The sequence below is a fragment of the Papaver somniferum genome, chromosome 6 (assembly GCF_003573695.1).
Source record: "Papaver somniferum cultivar HN1 chromosome 6, ASM357369v1, whole genome shotgun sequence".
Taxonomy (NCBI): Eukaryota; Viridiplantae; Streptophyta; class Magnoliopsida; order Ranunculales; family Papaveraceae; genus Papaver; species Papaver somniferum.
The window spans coordinates 46,206,129-46,229,606 of record NC_039363.1 but is presented as its reverse complement, the minus strand read 5'-3'; the positions used below and the strand labels follow the sequence as shown (position 1 = coordinate 46,229,606).

Here is a 23,478-nt window from a genome sequence, read left to right as displayed (position 1 = left end):
TTTCCTTCTGACCTACTTGCCTTTCCATCATGGATGGTTAGGTCCATCACGGTTACCCTCTAAAAGGAACAAGTTCTCTCCTGAATGTCAAAGATCTCAATGTCTTTTTCTCTAATGTCTCAGAAGAATGTTATCCCTAGCAATTCCAATTTCCATCTTTTCGGTGAGAAACCGTATGTAAACTTAGCTAACCGGATACTATGTGACGCTAGAAGTTTCAAAATGCAACTAAAAAGTTCTTCCCCACCCCCAAACTTAAATCTAACATTGTCCTCAATGTTTCTAATGAAAGAGCAGTACCAAAAGTAAAATAACACGAGGAGAAGTTGGAAAGATAGTACCTGGGTGAAGAGAGAAATCAAAAACTAATATACAACATACAATCGCCTCGATGGTCAATCAAGGGTAAACAGGGTCCTCCAGAGGGACCTCCTCAACATCACCTGTAGGAAAGGGCTCTAAAAAGGGTTTCAATCTCTGACCGTTAACCTTCGAAGAACTACTACCATCCGGTGTCTCAATCTCAACAGCTCTCATGAGGAAAGACAGTGCGAACAATAAAAGGACCCGTCCACCGAGAACGAACTTCCCAGGAAAAGATGCAAGAGGGTATCATACAGAAGAACTTTTTGACCTGGAGAAAATGCATTTCTTAAATATTTTATCATGCACAAGTTTCATTTTTGTTTCGTATACTCTTACAGATCGTATGCACTCTACGAATCTCTTCCAACTCATTGAGCTGGAGTTTCCTATGGGTCCTGCCTTGTCTAGTGAAAAATGTTAGCTGCTTAACAGCCCATATGCTCTATGTTCTAACTCAACAGTAAGTGATGCCTTCCATACACAAGTCGATAAGGTGACATTCCAATGGGGGTCTTAAACGCAGTACGGTAAGCCCATAAGGCATCAGTAAGCCTAGACGACCAGTCTTTCCGATTAGGATTAACTGTTTTCTCTAATATAGCCTTTATCTCCCTATTGGAAACCTCTACTGACCACTAGTCCTGTGGATGATATGGGGAGCTACCTTATGTGTAATACCATATTTTTCTTCATCAAAGCCTAAAAGGTCCATTACAAAAGTGCGACCCTCCATCACTAATTAGCTCGCTGTACCAAACGTGTAAGTATATTATCTTTCAGAAATCAATCACAACCTTGGTCATTAGATCTTACACGCAACCGCCTCAATCCACTTAGAGACTAGTCTACAGCGACAAGATGATAAGTTACCAAAAGAATTAGGAAACGGACCCATAAGTCAATACCCCACACATCAAAGACCTCAACAATTAAATAGGTTCAAGGCATCATGTTCCTACGAGAAATGGTTCCTAATTTCTGGAAACGTTCACAAGTAACACAGTACTGGTGGAGTCTTTAAACAAACGAAGGCCAATAGAATCCACACTGCAATATCTTAGCAGCATCTTCTTAGCACTAAAGTGACCCCCATAAGCATGATCATGACAAAAGGAAATAATACTGGACTGGTCACTCTCAGGTATACATCTCCTATAATCTGGTCGGGACAATACTTAAAAAATAAGGATCATCCCAAAAAAGTGCTTACCTCGGCTAAAAACCTAGAACGATCTTGTTTACCCACCCCATGTGGGGCATTCGACCAGTAACAAGATAATTCACTATATTCGCATACCAAGGTAATTGGGTAACAAAGAACAGTTGTTCATCAGGAAAGTATCCCTTATAAGGAAGGGAATCATCAGGGGAATCACAACTAGCCTAGACAAGTGGTCTGCTACTACATTTTCGGCACCCTTTTTGTCTCTAATGTCTGTGAAAAACTCTTGCAAAAAAGGATCCCCTAATCAATCTAGGTTTCGTATCCTTTTTAGACAAAAGAAAAAGCATGATCAATATATTACGAAAAAGAGAAGATAAGATGAAAAGAGACTAGAACCTAAGAGATAGGGTCTAAACTTTTCTAAGGCAAACACAATGGCTAATAGTTCCTTCTCCGTAGTGGTATAGTTCAACTGGGCATCATTCAGAGTTTTGCTAGCATAGTAAATCACATGAAATAATTTGTTTTCTCGCTGACCTAGAACAACACCAATAGCATAATCTGAAGCATCACACATGATCTCAAAGGGTAAGTTCCAGTTGGGTTCCTGGACTATGGGGCGGTAGTGAGTAAATTCTTAAGCTTCTCAAAAGCATCTAAACAAGCATCATCAAAGACAAACTTAACGTCTTTTGCAAGCAAATTTCAAAGAGGTCTAGAAATCAAGCTAAAATCCTTAATGAATCGACGATAAAAACCTGCATGCCCTAAGAATGACCTAATATCTCTTAAGGTTTTTGGGACCTGTAAAGTTTTAATAAGGTCAACTTTGGCTCTATCTACCTCTATACCCTTCGAAGATACGATATGCCCTAGAACAATTCCTGAACGAACCATGAAGTGACATTTCTCCCAATTAAGCACTAAATTCTTTTCCTTACACCTAGTCAAAACTAATGACAAATTATGCAAGCACTCATCGAAAGACGAACAAAACACTGAAAAATCATCCATAAAGACCTCTAAGAACCGTTCTACCATGTCAGAAAATATGCTCAACATACAACACTGAAAGGTCGCAGGAGCATTACAAAGCCCGAAAGGCATGCGTCTATACGCAAAGGTACCAAAGGGACAGGTAAAAGTGGTTTTCTCTTGGTCTTCTGGGGCAATAACAACCTGATTATAACCGCAGTATCCATCTAAAAAGAAATAATGGCTACGTCCAACTAATCTCTCTAGCATTTGGTCGATGAAGGGAAGGGGAAAGTGGTCCTTCCTAGTGACCTTGTTCAATTTTCCATAGTCAATACAGACACGCCAACCCGTGGTCACCCGGGTTGGGATTAACTCATTGTTATCATTCTGGACTACAGTAATACCGGATTTTTTGGAACAAACTGAACGGGGCTGACCCACTTACTGTCTGAAATGGGGTAGATAATGCATGCATCTAACAGCTTAAGAACCTCGGTTCGAACTACTTCTTTCATATTAGGGTTCAGTCGACGTTGCATCTCCCTAGAAGGTTTGGTGTCACTCTCTAAATAGATATGATGCATACAATCAGTAGGACTTATAACCTTAATGTCTGCTATGGTCCACCCTAAAGCTTCCTTGTTGTTTTGAAGTACGGTTACTAGCCTACTTTCCTGATCACTATCCAAGTCGGATGCTACAATCACATGTAAAGTCTTAGACGGGCCTAAAAACACATATTTTAGGGTATCTGGCAATGGTTTTAGGTCCAACTTAGGAGGCTCTTCTAACGAAGGAACTAGGGTAGACTTAGAAACTGGTAGTGGTTTGAACTTAGGTTTCCATCCATTATTAGTGTCTAACAAAGGGGTTGAGTCTAACAAAGCATTCACCTCATTAATCACATTATCATCATCAAAATCAATGCCAAAGTGAGATAGGCATTTCTCTAATGGATCTTCTAACAAAGTGTTTGGTAATGACTCCTCGACTAATGTTCCGATCATGTTCACCTCTTCTATGTTCGAGTCATCTAGTTCAGAGGGTAGCTTACTAATATTAAAAATGTTCAGCTCAATAGTCATATTACCAAAAGACAAATTCATAATACCATTTCGAAGTTAATGATCGCATTGGATGTAGCTAAAAACGGGCGACCTAAAATCACTGGTATCTGGTTCTCTGGGTCAGGGACAGGTTGGGTATCTAGGATAACAAAATCCATAGGATATATAAACTTGTCGACCTCTATAAGAACATCCTCGATCACACCACAAGGAATTTTAACGGACCTATCAGCCAACTGAAGTGTCATCCGGGTAGGTTTCATCTCACCAAGTCCTAGCTTAAGGTACGCATGGTATGGCAGTAAATTCACACTGGCTCCTAAGTCAAGCAAAGCTTTCTCGACACGGTACTTACCTACTGTGCAAGAAATGGTAGGGGGACCCTGAGTCTTTATACTTAGGAGTAGTGGTATTATGAATAATATAACTCACATGACTAGCTAGGAAGGCATTCTTCTGGACACTAAGTTTTCGCTTTCGCGTACACATATCCTTAAGAAACTTGGCATAAGCGGGAATCTGCTTAATCGCATCTAATAATGGAAGGTTGATAGTTACCTGCTTAAAAACCTCCAATATATCATTAAAGTTGGACTCCCTCTTAGTTGGAACTATCAGCTATGGGAATGGGGCTCTAGGAACAAATCCGGGATCAATATGACCCTCATTGGTCTCTTTAGGACTCTATCAGTCTCCTCAGTTTCTGGTTCAAAAGGGTGAACTACATCATGTTCACTATCAAGCATGGAAACCTTGTTGTCTATCACTCTACCACTCCTAAGGGTTTTAATAGCATTTACATATTCAGATGGTCTTTCACCTATTTCATTAATTCCTCTAGGGTTCGGTTGACTTTGACTAGGAAACTTACCTCTTTATCTTAAAGACTCATTTATCTGACTAACCTGGGTTTTCAACTCGGAAATAGCCTGAGAGTTAGCCTGACCTATTCTCTTATTTTCTTTTAAACCTTGAGCGACAGATTGCTGAAACTGCACAGTGTTACGAGTTAACAAAGCAAGAGACTCTTCTAAACTCATAATCTTCTTATCCGAAGGGTTCTGAAACTGTGTCGGAGCTGAAGGATTCTTAGTATAGCCAAAACCTGTGGGAACCTGAGAGTTACTAGACTGACCTTGACTCCATCCAGGGTTATAGGTTTCTGAATATGGGTCAAACTTCTGACAGTTATCGAATCTAGTATTGTTATAAAGAGCATTGGCTTGCTCCTCAACAGTATGGCCTTCCCAAGACGGCTCTATTCTACCATTATTACCACTAGAATGACCTAATTCTAAGGCTTCTAACCTTTTGGCTATGGCTGCTATTTTAGCATCTGACTCATAATATCCTTTTACCATATTGACATTTCATCTACTTAGAAGAATTGTTTTCTGGGGTTCCCTACTATTTTCCCATTGTTGGGTCTTATCGGCGATTTGATTCAAAAATGTCATCACCTCATCAACAGTTTTATTCTCAAACCCACCTGTGCATAAGGACTCAACCATGGTTGTTGATGAATAATCTAAACCCTCGTCGAGGATCTGAACTAACCTAACCATCTCTAAACCATGATGAGTACATTGAGATATTAAGTCATTGAACCTTTCTAAATACCTATATAAAGATTCTCCCTCTTGTTGAGCAAAAGTACAGATTTGTTTCATAATAGACGATGTTTTGTGCCTTGGGAAAAAATTCTGTATAAAGGAAGATGTAAGTTGGTCATAGGTTTCAATTGACTCAGAAGCCAAACTATACAGCCAAGATTTGGCTTTATCTTTTAAGGAAAAGGGGAATAACCTAAGTTTTAAGGCATCATCACTAAGGTTTTTAATCTTCAGAGTACTACAAACTTCCTCAAATTCCCTAACATGAAAATAGGGGTTCTCATTCTCTTTTCCTAAAAATATTGGGAGCATCTGTAAAGTCCCAGGTTTTAGTTCATAATTTGCCTTGGTTTCAACTAACTTGATACAAGATGGACGAGAGGTCCTAGTTGGGTTTAATAAAGCTCTCAAAGTTTCCATTTCTGGCACTACCAAAGGACTAGGAGTACTTTCTTCACTAATTGTCAAGTTTTCAAAGCTGAAATTTCCAAAGACAGAGCTCTCAAAATAAGAGTCTTCGAGCTTCCCTCCTTCACAAGAAGAACTACTAGGTTTATCACTAATCAAACGACCTAGAGTGTTCCTTTTCCAAGCCCGCTCTTTAATAACCTTGGGCATACACTAGAAAAACAAAAGAAAAAGAAAGAAATCCTAAAAGGAAGGGAAGTTCTATGCAAACACAAACAAGGATGACTCCACCACAACAAACCTACTGATTTCTAGCAAACAAAAAGCATGATGGATCCACTTAGATTGTTTCTAGACCGGCTTCTAATCCTTCGAAAGGGAATTCGTTACAATTTAAGCAAACCTCTCTGGAATCAATCCGAGTTTAAGTAAGTTGAATCGAGATGAGGGAAGCTCAGTGGAGCTTTGATACCCAAGGCCTCACCGGCGTTACAAGGCGGCGTTTCAACTCACAGAAACTATCATGAACTTTGAAGCATGCTTAAAAGAGTAACCAATATTTTTCGAATGACTTTCCTATTAAGCTCGTTACCCTATAGGTCTCGTTCTAGTCAAATTTTAGGCTTAGGTTCGCGTTTGGTTTCGTTTTCCTAAGGCGGACAAGAAGGGAATGGTGATGAAATCCGAACCCTTATCTTGTATAGCCAGTCCTTGCCCTTTACTAGGAAATTAAAGCAGCCGTTTTCAAATTCTCAGCATATATATGCAAACGAAGGAATATAGTAACTCGCTGACAGGGGATTCGTGAGTGTTTCGACAAACTTACCTCCCGTACCAGACGGGGGATGAACCACTGAAGTCGAATCGGGCCACGACTCCTATGTCATGTACGAACCCGAGGGGCCGAGGCGATATCGTAGTCGCCGTCCTTCTCTGCAAACAATTTATATTTAAACTACCCTTCCGTAGGGTTTTTAAAAAAATAAAGTCCCAAAGTCCACAGTCCAAAAATAAAGTGCAAAATAAAAAGATAATCTAAAAAAAAAATCTAAATTTTTTTTTGTCTCTCTATCTCCCCTTTTTTTTAATTAATTTTTTATTCTTCTTTTCTTTCACTCCCTTCACTTTGCTTTTACTTCAAATCTTTAAGTATTCACCAAAAACTTTGACAAATTTTTCTTTCACTCCAAACTCCAAAATCTGTAAGGAAAAGATAAAAACCCAAAAACGTAAAGAAGAACAAATAAAAATGAAAATGAAAAACAAATAGAAACCTAAAAAAAAAAAAAATCTAAACCTCTAACCTAAAGACAAGTCCGCGACGGCGGCGCAAAATGATGTGATTTCAAGTTGTTGTAGTAGTAATAGGTTCGTTGAGACTTGTGAAAGCAAAGATTTTAGATTTAATGAAATTTAAAAATAAACAAAACTTAATTCAAGATTATTAGGAATAACCAGGACACTGATTCCACTATCACACATGAATAAATTATGGCAAATAATCCAAAACTCTAATTATCTTTTAAGTCCCTTATTTCTTAATTCACAATTAATCAAACATATTCTCAAATATTAATTGTATTCCCCAAGAATAGACTATCAATTGATTAAACAAAGTATAATCTATCAAATTGAATCACAAGTAATTAAGAAAATTATGTAAACATTTAAAAACTCTGCAAGAGCAGTGATTGAGTGAATTATAATTAAAAATTAGAGAAAATGAAATAGTTACCCATTATTCATGCGTGAATAGCTTCCTCATTTCCTTGGTTGTGGGAGAATTAGCTCATCATCATGTTGGAAACACACTCAAAATTAATTTTTATTGCTCAAAGGGTGTTTACAAAGATTAAATGGAGAAAAACTATTAAAAACCGGGTTTGCAACAGTTATAAGTGTTACAAACTGAAAAGAACGATAGAACAGCACTGTCGCTGATTCTCGACCCTCGCCTGTGTGTGGTTTTCACTGTTGAAAAACGACTGTCTTGGATGGTCTGTTCTTCGCGTTCTTCAGATGAGCAGCAGCAGAAAAATATTTCTGGAACTTGATTTTCTCGACTCTGTGATGCTTTATAATCTCCCCAAACTCTCCGTCACCATCTATGACTCCTCAGGATCCTTTTTATACTCTTCAGAAACCAAAATACTCGACAATAACTCCATATAATCTTCATTGATTACTCTTATTCTCTACTTCATAGTCACGGGAATAATTTCCTTTTTCAACTCCTTCACGCGACTACATGTACTTTGTATACTCTCAACAGACTCATACACATTCCATAAGAAGATTAGCACGCTGGAAACACACACAGGCCTTCCCAAAATATCTCAGAAATTTTCCCGAGAGAGATTGCCCTGTTTTGTCGAGATTATATGAAATCTTCTCCTTCAATCGAATTTAAATCTTTTACCAATCATGTTTAGTTGTAACAAGTTGGTATCAAACCAAAACAGGCAACAAATCCGACAAAATCACAATGCAGAGTCCGACAAAATCATGTTTAAAAAAAATCCCGTGAATATCAAACTCCCCTGTCTTGCTCCGAATGGATTATCCAGCTAATTTTAGCTAACTCCAAAGCCCATACCATCCCTGTCTATCTTAACTGAGCCCATCCAACAAACATCAGCCATTGAATCTCATGAAATCACGTCCAAAAGGTTAATCCTGCTTCTGCCAGTTGCATGCAATGCTTTCTCGCCAAAACTGAATTTTTGAAATGAAGAAGAAGGTGCCCCTTAACCAAATCCGTGGGTGCCGAATAACCAGTGGGGTGTAAACAGTGGAGAAGGTGCCCCTTAGTGATTGAGGTGCCCCTTATCCAAAACTGGGGTCCGTTTAGCAATTGCCCTCCGAGGGTCCAAATAGCACTTTTTGAGTAACTTTTTCCACACAAGTGTATTTCTCCAAAAACACCTACACAAACATAAAAACACCATAATAAGTACAAAATCAAGCACTAGCAATAGAGACACTGAGGACAATTCAGACACAAAAATGTGTCTATCAATGATCCACAAGCTCATGATTTGTGGAAAAATATATTTTAGAAGTGTTTACGAGAGTTGTAGAAAATCCTAACATATTTATAAAGATAGTTCATGAGCTTTTGTTTAAATCGGAATTAGGTAGGTACGCGTACCTATGGACAGTGCACAAACTCATGCTCCAAGAGCAAGCGTAATGGGTATGTATACCTTTGCCAGTTCACAAAGTTACACCCCAGGGGTGCAAGTATTGGGTATGGGTATCTCCCTCGTTCCCGAGCTCATATCAACAGGGAACGCGTACCACGTATGCGTACCTATCCTATTCGCGAAATTCATACTGTTCTGAAACTCCCTGTAAAGAATTTGAAACATTCCCAATAGCCATAGACCATAAATATTATTGCTTGGAAAATTTCCAAATGATCAACTTGAGACAAAAATAGTTCATGAACAATAAATTGTTTTTAACCAAGATTGTTAAGGATCTAAGAACATGTGTTACTTGAATCATTTTTCGAGAGACTTATCAAGATAAGCTTGAATCGAAATTTCTTTTTGACAATATTAAATCTACAAAAATCATACGACATAGTCTTATAAGATAGAATGGTAGCCGTGAGTAAATAGGATATGCCAGTCTTCAAATACCTATTTGTTGATGAAGTTCTCGAAAATGTCTTTGTTTTTTCTTCACTCTTCAATCTTCGAGGGTTATTCAGTGATGTGTGATACTCAATTACCATACTTTAATCCTGGTCTGAGACTTGACCTTAGTAGATTAGAAATCAATATTTATTTTTATGCGGCTAATATTTATTTATTAATATTTCCCACACAAAATATCATACTTCAAAATTCACATCTTTGTATTTCATATTTGCCGCTTGTTTATAGTTCTCGTTAGTCCGAATTAACTGTTCTTGAGCCAACTTGTGAACCTGTTTTAATTGTTGGATATGCTCCCAAGCTCTAGCTTTAACTCTCTTCAACTCAGTAACATGTGCTAAATCTACTGGTGCTCGTTGGTTGTAGCCATAGACAACCTCGAAATGAATCATACCCAAACTACGATTTACTGATCGGTTATTTACAAACTCAGCTTGACAAAGTTTCTAATCCCAACTCTTCAGATTTTCTCCGACCAGACATCACAGTATATCACCCGATGAACGATTCACAACTTCAGTTTGTCCATCACTTCCATAAAGTCTTCCAAAAATAACTAAGGAATCTTGTGTCCGAGTCACTAACAATTGAAAAATGAAATCCATGTAGACGACATATGTCACGGAAATACAATTCATTTACCTTCAGTGCATTAGTAGTCTTCTTGCAAGCAATGAAATGTGACATCTTTGAAAAACGGTCAACAACTACAAAAACATGAATCATTTCCTCTCTGAGTTCGAAGTAAACCCAATACGAAATCCATGCTCAAATCTGTCTAAGGTTGACTTGGAACTTTCAACGGCATATACGAACCTGCATTAGATGCTTTTCCTTTCAATACTTGACAGATTCGACATCTATCCACAAATCTTCCAACCTCACGTCTCATCATAGGTCGGTAATATGACTTCGAAATTAGTTGAAAAGTCTTGTCTCTTTCCATATGTCCTTCGTCATATAATTCTTTGAGAATCTTTAACCGAAGACTAGAATCTGGACTACATGATCGATTTCTTTTGAAGAGAAAAACCCATCATGAATATGGTAGTCACTTCTCTCTCTTGTATTGAGAACATTCACTATATCCGTAAAATATGGATCCGTGTGAATAAGGTGAGAATATGAATCAAAATACAGTACTTCATTTTTCATAGTATTGAGAAACGAACTCCTTCTACTTAAGGTATCATCAACTTGATTATGTGATCCAACCTTGTGTTTAAGCATAAAACTGAAGTCTTGTAGATAACCAGCCCACTTACCATGTCTAAAAGAAAGGTTTTCTTGACTATTGATGTGCTAAAAGAATCATGATCATAAAATATTACAAACTCGTTACGAATAGGATAATGACTTCAATGTTTCAAAGCCCAAACTATTACACGGAACTCCACATTATAGGTATTACAGTCGAGCTTAGCACCATTCAACTTCTCACTAAAATAAGCTATTAAAAAAACCTCCAATCCCAACCTTCGATGCGTCACAATGTAATTGAAACGGCTTGCTGAAATCAGGTAGCAGGCATTAATCAACTTTGTTTTGATAACTTCAAAGGCTTCGTCAGCTTTCTCAGACCATGACAACTTTCCTCCTTTCATGGGTTCAGTGATCGGGAACATAATGGTACTGAAGTGGGAATAAAACATCAGTAAAAATGAGCAAATCCATGGAAACTTCTTACCTCGTGCAAATTACTATGTTTAGTCCAATTTGTAACAACATCAACCTTGGACTCGTCCACTTTGATCCCGTCCTTTATCACCACATAACCGAGAAACAAAACTCGATCTGTCATGAAGGAACACTTCTTAATAGAAGCAAATAGTTTCTCCCCGCGTAACACAGAAAGCACTTCTCGGAGATGTTGGACATGTAAGTCCATATTAACACTATAAACGAGAATGTTATCAAAATAAACAACCACAAAATTACCGATAAAAGGTCTCCATACTCGATTCATGGTACACATGAATGTACTTGTTGCATTGGTGAAACTGAATGACATAACCAACCACTCATATAAACCCTTTTGAGTTTGAAAAGCATTCTTCCACTCATCACCTTCATGAATCCTTATCTAATGGTATATGTTTTTCAAGTCCAACTTGGTGAATACCTTTGCTCCATTAAACTGATCTAACAAGTCACCCAACCTTAGAATATGAAAATGACTGTGATTTTATTAATAGCACGACTGTACACACATCCTCTACGTACCACCTTTCTTCGGGAACAACAAGGCCGGTACCGCACACGGACTAACACTCTATCGGATCAATCCCTTTTGTAACAACTATTCTACTTGACGACGAAGTTCTTCATGCTATTTAGGACTCATTCTGTAATGTGCTTTATTCAGTAAGCCTGGTCCAGGAATTAGATCAATGCAATGTTGAATATCCCAGAACGGTGGTAACTCATCAGGCAATTCATTAGGAAAGACATCCACAAATTCTTCAATTAAAGGTTGAGCTGCAATGAGGATACTACTTTCAGCATGTTCTTCTTTGCCAATCAACACATAAATTTCACTTTCCTCTTCTATCTAATCTTCAAGCTGCTTGAATGATAAGAGATTGGTAACTTATACAGTGGATGGTTATGAACAATCTCTTTACTGGGTACAAGTACTATACGGACGTCGTCCCATAAAAAACTGTAGGTATTCTGATAACCATCATGACTAGTTTTTCTAGTCAAACTCCCACGGACGACCCAAAAACAATGACAAGCATCCATACTATTCACATCATAACAAACTTTATCTTTATACTTGTTACCAATTGAAAATAAAATTAAACAACGTTTGTTTACTTTTACCTCGTTCCCTTTCTTGAGCCAGGAAATCATGTAAGGGTGTGGATGTGCATTGGTTTCCAACTTGAACCTTTTCACAACCTCCTTATCAACCAAATTCTCGCAACTGCCATGATCAATAACTAGACGACAAACTTTTCCTCCTATCGTACAAGTTGACTGGAATATGTTGTTGCACAACCACATGTCTCCATCTTCTTGATGCGGAGTAAGGAAACTTCTTCTCTCTACAAAGTTTACTCCTTGATCTCCACGAACAACTTTATCAAAAGGGTCGTCATCTTCAAGAGCATCGTCAAATATATATTTGTCATCATCATCATTGTATTTTTCAGTGAGAAATACCTTATTCACTTGTTTTCGTATATGACAGTCACTGCCTTTGTCTCCAGGTTCTCCACACTTATGACATCGGCCTCCAAAATTACTAACTGGAGTTTTATTCGGTGCAGACACATAATTAGGTTTAGTAGTTGCACCTGGTGTTGAAGTACTACGATTAATTACTGGAGATGCAGCGACATTGATTTCCCAATTTAAGTTTTTACGCGCCGCTTGTTTCTCTATCTGCCGTGCTCTATGATGTGCATCCGAAATCGAAAGACAATCAAACATATTGAGTGTGACCTGATATTGTAATGGGAGACCACCTATATAACGAGTAAGTAGTAGGTAATACTCCTTTGTGTACTCATCAATAAAATGTGCTCCTTTGCGTAGGTTTTTCAGCTTCTGGTACATCATGCCAACGTAGTTATGTGGCAAAAATTTATCTCTCATGTGTTTCCTCATCTTCTCCCACGAGACTAACTTCTCCTTTCCCTTACGACTGCGTTGCAGCTTCTGTTGTTGCCACCACAATTAGCACTCCTACGGAACATAGTTGCTACAAAAAAAAACTCGTTTGTTATCTGGTACATCTTTAATTCCCAAAACTTCCTCAATCGTGTTCAACCAAGAAAGAAACTCTTCTGGTTCTAAACCACCATGAAATTATGGAATCTCTACTTTTATTCTCGTCTTACAGCGATCAAAATCTTCTCGTTGAATTATTCTATTAGCAAAAGGGTTGTCATTACCCTCTTCCTCTTCTCCCGCTTCTTCACGCATAATGTTATGTTGAACCAACACACCTCAAATATATCCAATTATTTTTTCTCTCAATACAGTAAAATCTTGTAGGACACCCCCCTCCCCCGACCTCTACCATGACCTCGACCGATTGTTACTCTTGGTGGCATCTTATCAACCCTATAATCGACTTCGCTCTAGATACCAAACTAGTGCAACGTATATTATTGAAAAGAAAGAAAATGGATAGTTTGTTCAGACATCGAATTATTCTTAGAATAACGACTATGAACAGAGATAATTATTTAGACCTCGATTTCCCGAATATAAATAAGAATCAGAATTAAAATTGAACAAGTTCAATAAAAATAAATTTTATGAATAATCAACTATCTAGAATTATAACTTTGTAGCCTCTTAAATAGACTTTGGAAAAAACCCTAACTTGTGCAACAAGAAAAGATGAAAATAACCCAAACAGACTTCTAACGAAGAAGTTATTAAGAAAGAAAAAACTTTTGTAAAACAGCTAAGCCCTAAACGATGGAATTTGGCTAAATTTTGACGACCATGTGGATCTATAGATCACATGTCTTGATCTTTGGGCAATTTTCCACCAAAATGGACTTCTCTTGAGCTAAATTATGACACTTGGATCCTTAACTTCCAAATAATCTAGTGCGCGCACGCTGTAACTTGCTCACCTGCATCAGAGATTGTGTACTAAATCAGAAGACATTTAGGCTATGGCTTCGACTGTTAAATATTTTCCTATTTATGCAGTCAACCACATACAAAAATCTAACTCTAGCTGGTCTTAAAAAAGTATCATATATATGTGAACCAAATTTTGTGTAGGAAAATAGTTGTTGACACCTAGGTACTAGTGAGACCATAATGATTTGGAAAGACAAATGGATTCTAGAATTTCATCATCCTCCAATACCTAAGTATGAAGTTATTAATCCTTATAAACATGTCAAATTTAACAAACTATTCATCAACGATGGACATAGATGTTACTTAAATCTTTCGCAGGTTTGGTTTCGTATTGAAGTTGTAAGGATCATTTCTAATATCAGTATTCATTTCAGTCAGAAAGATACTTTGTTTTTGACCTTTTTCTATCAAGTTTGCTTATAAGAAAAATACAACAGTGGGAATGTTAATTAGGAGATGAAGAAACTTTGGAAAGAAATGTGGAAGTTTCCTATCTTGCCTAAAATATCTGAAAAAATGTCTCAACGACTAAACATAAATTAGACAAAAAATCTCCCATGCTCTTAAGGATCAAGAGCTTAATTTTTTTTTTGTGACCACGAATTTAAAACTGCATCTCATCTTATTTTATCATGCACATCAACTACTCAAGAGCTGTATGGTTTGCTCTTATAAGAAGGTTCGATGATCATCAGTTGTTCCACCTCAATGAATCATCAAACAAATTGATGATCCCTTGCAAGACATCACTAATACTAAGGAATTTTGACATAAAGCTATGGTTGCTGCAAGACGTATATAAGTCTTTCAAAAATGTCATGCTATTTCGACCTCAAAATCTGGTTGAAAAGATTCAGGCTATCATCAGGAAGCAATGTTTCGTCGTTCCTTCTATTTTTGGGGGTTGCAGATTAGATAAAATCATGAAAATCCAAGATTGATGTCACCTTTAGCAGGAGACTTAACTTAAAGGTAGTAACTTGATCATTTCAGAAACGACATTATTTCTATTTTTATATAGGACGAAAAAACTTACCAACCTTCTGGATTACATTAGCTTATAACTGTTAGCCAACATGTATGTCATCTGAAATGGAAATATGTTTTTTCAAAAATTCTTAATTGACTCCAAAAAAACCGAGTGGAAAAAATCAACTCTCCCCATCACACCAAGACTAGAACGGTGTTTATGGACTCCACAAAGCATTTTTGATGTTCATTTTTTTTCATTAAAAAGAACAAAAAAGTGTGCCAAATGGCCCAAATCAGAATCAGAGGTGTTTTGAGACAGTCCATATATATAGAAGAAGGATTTTTTTGGGACCATGAAAAATTGAAGGGGACCACTATATTATTTTTGGTAGGTCATTATCAAGTAAGGTTCAACACCTTTTACCCACATATTTTAGTTAATTGCAAAAATATCCTTACATTATTTTGATTATTATTTTTTTAAACTCTTTTTCCTTAAACTGTTTTTTTGGATGAATCTGATTTTATTAAATTTGATCAAATTAAATCGTCCATAAACTTTTTTTTTTAAAAACTTTTTTTCTTTCAATCTTTTTTTAATGATTAAAATAAAATTTATTCTAATTTTATAATGACTTAATCCATTAAAGGTTCATACAAAATTTTGGTGGATAGCCTAGCAACAATCTGAGCACCAACACCTTTTTGAATAGCAACTCCTAATCTGTAAAAAACAAACCTACCTACACCACTACTAGCATCATTACTAACCAAACAATTCTTCAATCTCCTAAAAAACAAACAGTATCCTCGCTAAGCTCCCCAGAGTTGAGAAAGCTATAACTCCCAAATCATACCCGTGTGAGACAAATTTGTCCAAGTATTTGGACGCTTACGCGACACAGCATTCGAAATAGCTTGGCCCGGAACAAAAGCACGAATGCTTTCCCCTGTGAAGGGTGAGACTCCCGTGACATCCATACAAACATCCGGACCATTTTCCGAATACCCGCGGGGCGTAGATTTCTATTATCATCAGATAAAAATCCCAGGTCCACTTCTTTACGGGCAGGTATGCCATCCTTGTAACAAATATCAGCAATTACATCCCGTACAAGGTCATGTCGAAACTTGAACCCGATATCTTTGGCACAATGGAGAGCATGATCACCAAAAATATCCATAGGTCTATTGCAACTCGAACATAAGCCACCTTCGACGAAAAAAGGAATACCAAGGCGATAGCAAAGTACGGCTCTAAATTGTCTCGGTCCCAGGCATTGATTCAACCCACTGATGGGTATAGCCAAAAGGTAATCTTGTGCATGCTTAACTCGGTTGCATTGCCACATAATGGAGTCTCTTGCAGACAAAGAGAATTGGATGGGGATTTGCTTCTTAACTGTGTCAAAATAAGTAACTGCCAGGGAGTGCATGTAGAAGGTAATCCACATACCTGGATGAAGTTCTGAAGAGCAAACTGATAAGCAGATCCTTTGGGTGATAAAAATCTGGCTCTGAGAAGTGAGATAGTGGTATGTGCGAGTGTCTGCCATAATGTAGATACCGAGACCGCCCTCCTTAAGAGGCAATGTGATCGCTGTCGTATGCGTAAAAAATAAATTACACTTTCTTACTACTCAAAATATAAATATAGCAAAGGCAAGAAAGGATCGTTCCCACAGAGAGGACTAAGGTTGTCAAATTGTTTCGGTTTCCTATAAATACCAATGGGGGGTTTTCTGATTTTTAAAAAGTAAACTAAAATAAAAGCAAATAAAGCACACAAATTAAGATGTAAAGATATTGGTTAAGGATTCATCTTCATTCACAAACATGCTTTTTAACAATAACTAGAATTGATATTTAATCTCTCAACTTTATCAAAGGCCTTAAGATACCTTGATCGCAAGTATATCCCGCAAATCTCCTCTTGTCATCAACAAACACATTAAAAGATGCTAATATGAATTCTATCTTATAGAATAACCTAATGTGTAAAAGCACTAATCAAATTTAATTCCCTAGATGCATTAAGTTCTATGAATTCAGGCCAATCAAAGGAATCGAACGTGTAAAAGCACTAATCCGATTTAACAAAGGTTATGACTCACTTGTGACTACTAGGATGTATCACTACAAGCAATAATCACAATTATGGTACTTGTAATCAGGAATCTATCACTTTTGCGTATAATAAATCCTAATCTAGCAATAGAGATGAAAACAAACTCGGTTGATTCTAGACTCAACGAAACAAACATTCAAATCATGTAACAATATTAATGGTGAATCATAAACGATAATATGGAGACAAAACTAATTCATTGCATAAAAACCCATATTTGAAAATCCAACTTATTCCTTAAACCAATGATAAAATTAAGTACTCATGTTAAAGGAGTTCATCACAAGAAGGAATAGAAAATCCTAGAACTAAAGTAGAAGTAGAAGAAGATGAGATACGAGAGAGCCACTCAACCCTTTTATAGCCGATCCCCTCTCTTTCTCTAGACTTCCAAATCTGTGCCATAAAGCCTACATAACTCTCGGCAAAACTCTTATGTTCTATAACTCAAAATCCAGCCCAGTAGAGGCCCACAAACTCACGGCAGAACTGCTCACAAGTAGCCCATGGCCCATTTAACATTTACTTTGCCTGTCAGTTTAGTGGAACTGACAGGCCATTCAGCACATAGCATCCCCAGAATCAGTCGATCCATAATTCTCTGCTTCCCTGCATTGCAACCAACATCATACACATTTCTTCATTCCCTTTCTGGCCAACTCTTTAATCACTGAATAAGAACTGAACCCGTAACTAGCCTTGGCAACCACAGTCCCATGACAATCAACAACACCAGCAACATCAACATTTCTTCAATTCCATCAACACTGCCTGCGATGCTTTTACTGGCAGTTCCCTTCAACACAAACCAGCACCATTTCAGCTTTAACTGCAGCTACAACTTCATGTACTTCTCATGCCAGCCATAATCAAGCTGCAACATCTCTCTACGTCAGCAACAATGTAACAACACCAACTGAAACTACACATTACAGCATCTCTCCAGGCCAATTCCAGATCCTTGCACTTCCAGCTCTAACCCGTAGTACCAATTCTAACTCAGCACCAAAATCATTACATTCCTGCGACCTCAGCTGCAATTCAAATCTCGCACCACCTGGAGCTGCTCAATGGTCATCATTGGCAACTGCACCAATGCCTTCAGTTCCATGAGCTCAAGCCATATTAACTCCGCACACAGCAGCCACCAGTCTACTATCCTGCACATTCATCTAATCCAATATCATTCATAGACCAACAGTTTCTGCTGCCATTGTAACCCCAACACTGCAATTCCACCTGCAATATCCCATGACTCAGCTCCTGCTTCGATTCTCCAGCTGCTCATCTCATAACGGCAACAGACTCCAAGCCTTGTTCCTGCACCATCACCTGCAGCTGTAGCTTCTTGAACTGCATAAGCAATCTCGTTCTTCACACATCCGCATTAGCCTGTAGTAGCAACAATTTCCAGCTGCAAACTCGAACACCAACGCCATCAGTGCCTTAATGCAGCTGCAAGTTCTAACATTCATCTAATCTGCTCAGTTTCAACTTGATTCCATACACTGTCACAGCCTTGTGCACTTCAAAATAACACAGCACAATCTGCTCCATCATCTCCAGCTTCAGTTCAGCTGCAATATCCATTGGAAGCAACCTACTTGCACTCTCAGTTCACTCATAATTTAATCAACAGCAGCGGCGCGGATTAATCCTCCCTTGAACCATTATCTGCATCATGTCTCAAGGCCAACACCAATTCTATGCATTAATACAGTTACAAGACCAGCAACACAAGTCCCCTATGCTCATTCACCTTCCAGCCATCTCCTCTGTGTTCTTCTCAGTGAAACCATTCCAATATCACCTCTTCTTGACCAAATTCAGTACTTCACCCATCTGAAATCCAGTTACTGACAGATACCCATTCATTCATCATCTTTGATACCATTAGATGCAGCTTCAATTTCGAGGCATCTCTCTGCCAAGCACAAATACATGACAACAGCTGAAACAAATCCATATCATCCAACAGTTTCAGACCTCCTTTCTCCTTCATTACTGTCTTCACCAGCAACTCAATAAACTCATCAGCAGCCATCACCATTCTTTCTCTCTAATAACGATTCCAACACAGACCCATGCTCTAATTCTTTAAAAACTCTTCAACCAAACCCATGTTGCTATCTCAGCACCACCATCTCAACCAAACCACTTCAGAATCCCATGAATTCGTATCCTCAAGAGAAATTGAGAGCAACCCCTGTCTTCTAATGCCTTCCAAGGCTCTAGAATCACCAAACCCATCTCCTAATTTGACATTTACAGTTCACTCATCATTTGAATCTCAGTTCTCAATCACCCTGGACTCGAACCCTAGCTTCACCTGAATCCGATTCTTCTTTCGGTTGAACAAAACAATAGCCATCCCCATTTTATCTTCGATTTGGCCTCTCTCATCAATTCGAGCAACAATAACTCGATTTCCTTCCCAATCTCTCTCAATTTGAAGCTGCCTCCGTTTCTGTCTCTGCCTGTTTACTCCCAGGTAGAGAAAATGATTTGGGAAGTAATGTTCTCGATTTAGGGTTAGAAATTTTGGGACGGTTATTGGCACCCCACGGGTGATGATAAGGGCCACTGAAGTGATATTTGGCTTGTCAGTTCCAGATAACTGATAGCCTATTCTTTCTTGCTTAACTGTTGGTTTTGAGAATCTGACAGTTCGTTCATCACCTCTTTCTTGCACAACCTAGCCGGCTCCAAATATATTTCGCCCGCCAATTGATCTTTTTCCTCTTTTCGCTCCAAATGGATGATTTCTCCTTCTTTTGCTCCCAAAGACTCCATTGCACCTAATAACTCAAAACTAAACATAAGAGATGCAGTTCACAAGAACAATAGCAAAGAAAGCATAAATACTAGATATACAATTAAGTATTTTAGATACCTATCAAATTTCCCCACACTTAGACTTTGCTAGTCCTCGAGCAAATCAAACAAAATAATTCTAAAACATACAAACAACTCCGTCTCGTCGAGCCTACGGTCACTTTTAGCATAAATAACAAGCCTTTGAACCCCCTAGGTGTCCCTAGTGGACGAGTTATGGTCTGGTGAAGGTTTACAAGAGGTTTGCCTACAAAACCTATTTTTCAAACTCCATCTACCTGTGACAAATCCATGAATGAATCCAAAATGATTGCAAAAGGAGGTACCTTGTTATGAATCCAAATTAATATATATATATATATTAAGCTCTGTTAAGAAAGTCGTTTAAGCCACAATCTCGGAAACTAACAAACCACAATCACAAATGAATAGATAAAGAAGATGGAAATAGATATAGATGGTTGCGATGTTTACTAAGTGATCGATGTTTCCCATATCTGTCTGAAGGTCGCTGCCAATGATGAACCTATAAATCCTATTGGATTGAGCTACTGGTCTGAATTCTAATATCAACACACTGGCATATACAAGGGCGCCAGCAGTCAATAAACCTAAATCTATATCGACTCACTCGCATATACAAGGGAACCAGGAGTCGATTTTATTGCACCATAACAAAAAAAAAAATTGACATCATGATTGGATCTGGTGGAACCAAGCGCATGTTTCTTGTCATCAGATTACATGATAGTTCTCTTGGATCCTGAACTCCACGCTTGCTTAGGCGACGGAGACAGGGAGAACACACACACATTGCTTTATCCAAGTGTCAAATTTATTCCGTTTGGTCAATTGGTCGGTCTCTTTCTTTTTTTCTTTTTTTTTGTAACTCAATCACACTATTTCATCCTAGAAGCAATAACAATTCGATGTTAGTGACCCACCAAATCACATAGATATAACATAAAGTTTGCAAAAATAAAAACAGAAATTGATATGGTGATATTCCGAAATATGGTAACAACTTTCATATTATTTCTAACACTTGAATAATTTTGTCCCTTGTAGTTAATGGGTTCCTCAACTCCCGCAGCTAAGATGGTTTCCTCCATTTAGATTAATAGTGTCATTCTAAAGGCACATATTTCTACGTTTCGGAGTGTATAAAGCATTTTTTTTTAATCATAAAAGGGAAAAACTAACAAGGCTAAAAACTCTATATGCGAAAACATTCCCCCACACTTAAACTTTACATTGTCCTCAACGTAAATTAAGTCATCCAAAGTAAAATTGAAGATGGGAAATTCATAACATGATATATATACACAATAAAAAAATAAAATGCATGATAAAAAACTGATATTCCAACTCATAGCTATTTCTGAAAAATAGAGGATAAACACTAAACAAGCTATTTAGTTGGCAGCTAATCCCAACTCAGCCAATATATATACCTCATCGTCAAGAAAAAATTACATCTACTTAGAAAGGCTAGTGTTTATTCTATATTGTTCAAAAATTTCTAAAAGATGGAGTTTTGATATGCAAATATCCAAAATAAGAAAATAAAGATAAAAGACTTGAGAAATAAAAAGATAGAGATAGATACACAAAACCAGTGGGTTGCCTCCCATTTAGCGCTTGGTTTAAAGTCATCAGCCCGACTTGCAAGAACGATTCCCCATACACCAATAACCTGAAGAGTTGAGGATCCTTCCATAGAACCTGTTTTGCAAACACTAGCTTCGCACACATATTAGTAATATAAAACATAATTGAAGCTATTAACCGATAAAAGTTTCCCCCACACTTATTCTTGTCCACAATTGGAAGTGGATATAAAATATAGAATTCGGGAACTTTCATGGTTTCTTGTTCACAAACCTGCATAGCATGAGAATCAGATGTTTCCAATGGTGGATATCGAGAAACAAAGTCATTAAACAATGTTTTCGAAGCACATACATTCAAACCAATAAGAGATAAAGGAGAACAAACAATATGCAAAGGGTTAGACAAACCTTGCACAATCTCTTGTATTACGGAATCCTCTTCATCCTTTAAAAACTCAAGTGAGTTATTCACCTCTTTTATATCATGGTCCTCTATCAAACCTTGCAACCATTCTTCATCCGTTTCCGCCTTAACCAAAGTCTCGACATAAACATCATCATTACAATCCTTTGCAAGCTCAATTGGGTCTTCCACAATATTGGTCATATCGGTTTCATTATCAACACACTCTTCTTTGTTGTAAGGCACATATGCTATTGCGGATTCAAGTCTCTCCATAAGGAACTTTTTAGGAACACGCATTGCATCATCCTCAAGCTCTACCTTTTGAATAAGTTCTTGATCATTATTAAGATCAATGCTTGAGTAAGCTGCACTAGTGTCATCATATTCCTTTTCGTCTTCATCTTGATCACAAAAAGACTCCATTGTACACTCCTCGGGGATGTCACCATAAATTGGTTCAAGCGTTGTACTTTCATAGTCATCGTCACTATCATAGTTGACATAAGATTGGCTACCACTTCCCAAAGATTGGTCTTTCGCAGAATTTTGCATGTCCTCCTTGTATTCTTCAATGCCTTGTTTTAAAATGGAAACATCTTTTTGAAGCTCTTGGAGTGATCCATCCAAATTTTGAAAATAGTGTTCCATTTGTTGGTAAAGCTCGTTCGACAAGAAAAAAGTAGAATCACTTACTTCAGTATTGCTAGGCCAGTTATCTTCCCTTTGAATTAGTGAATGATCATAACTACTATCAGAAATTGGGCCAAACATACTATTAGCATATTCGGTCAACGAAATTGGCTCCATGCTTGGTTGACTACAAACTGACTCCATGTTGACCATAAATTGTTGCATCTCATCTACCAAACTCGAAGAAATATGAATAAGAGTACAACTAAAATCCCCTTCTTGTGGTTGCTCACTTACATACCTACCATAAGAAGGTTGATATGTATGAGAATAACTCAAAGGGTACGTAGAATATTGACCATAACCAAAGGATTGGTTTTGATTGTATTCTCCGCAAGGGTGATAGTTGTCATAATGTTGTTGAGATTGATAATTGTACCCATTGTTCCAATATGCTCCGTCCATAATAATTGGTACCTGAAACAAGAGTTCTCAAAACTATGTCAAAATCAAAAAATAAGAAAACAAAAAGAAGAAACAAAAATAAAAACAAAAATAAGAAATCAAAAACAAGTGACAACCGCTGCCTCCCCGGAAACGGCGCCAAAGTTTGATCGCTGTCGTATGCGTCAAAAATAAATTACACTTTCTTACTACTCAAAATATAAATATAGCAAGGGCAAGAAATGATCGTTCCCACAGAGAGGACTAAGATTGTCAAATTGTTTCGGTTTCCTATAAATACCAATGGGGGGTTTTCTGATTTTTAAAAAGTAAACTAAAATAAAAGAAAATAAAGCACACAAATTAAGATGTAATGATATTGGTTAAGGATTCATCTTCATTCACAAACATGCTTTTTAACAATAACTAGAATTGATATTTAATCTCTCAACTTTATCAAAGGCCCTAAGATACCTTGATCGCAATATACATTGGAAGCAACCTACTTGCACTCTCAGTTCACTCATAATTTAATCAACAGCAGCGGCGCGGATTAATCCTCCCTTGAACCATT

The 23,478-nt window shown here is 37.6% G+C and overlaps 1 long non-coding RNA gene across 1 annotated transcript; it reads right to left on the bottom strand.

Moving 5' to 3' along the window:
* Positions 1-17,156: 17,156 nt before the first annotated feature.
* On the bottom strand, positions 17,157-23,478 carry LOC113287463. The gene is made up of 2 exons (XR_003330081.1): positions 23,407-23,478; positions 17,157-18,576 (listed from the first exon to the last, which is right to left on the bottom strand). It is a non-coding gene; the product is annotated as an uncharacterized LOC113287463 (long non-coding RNA).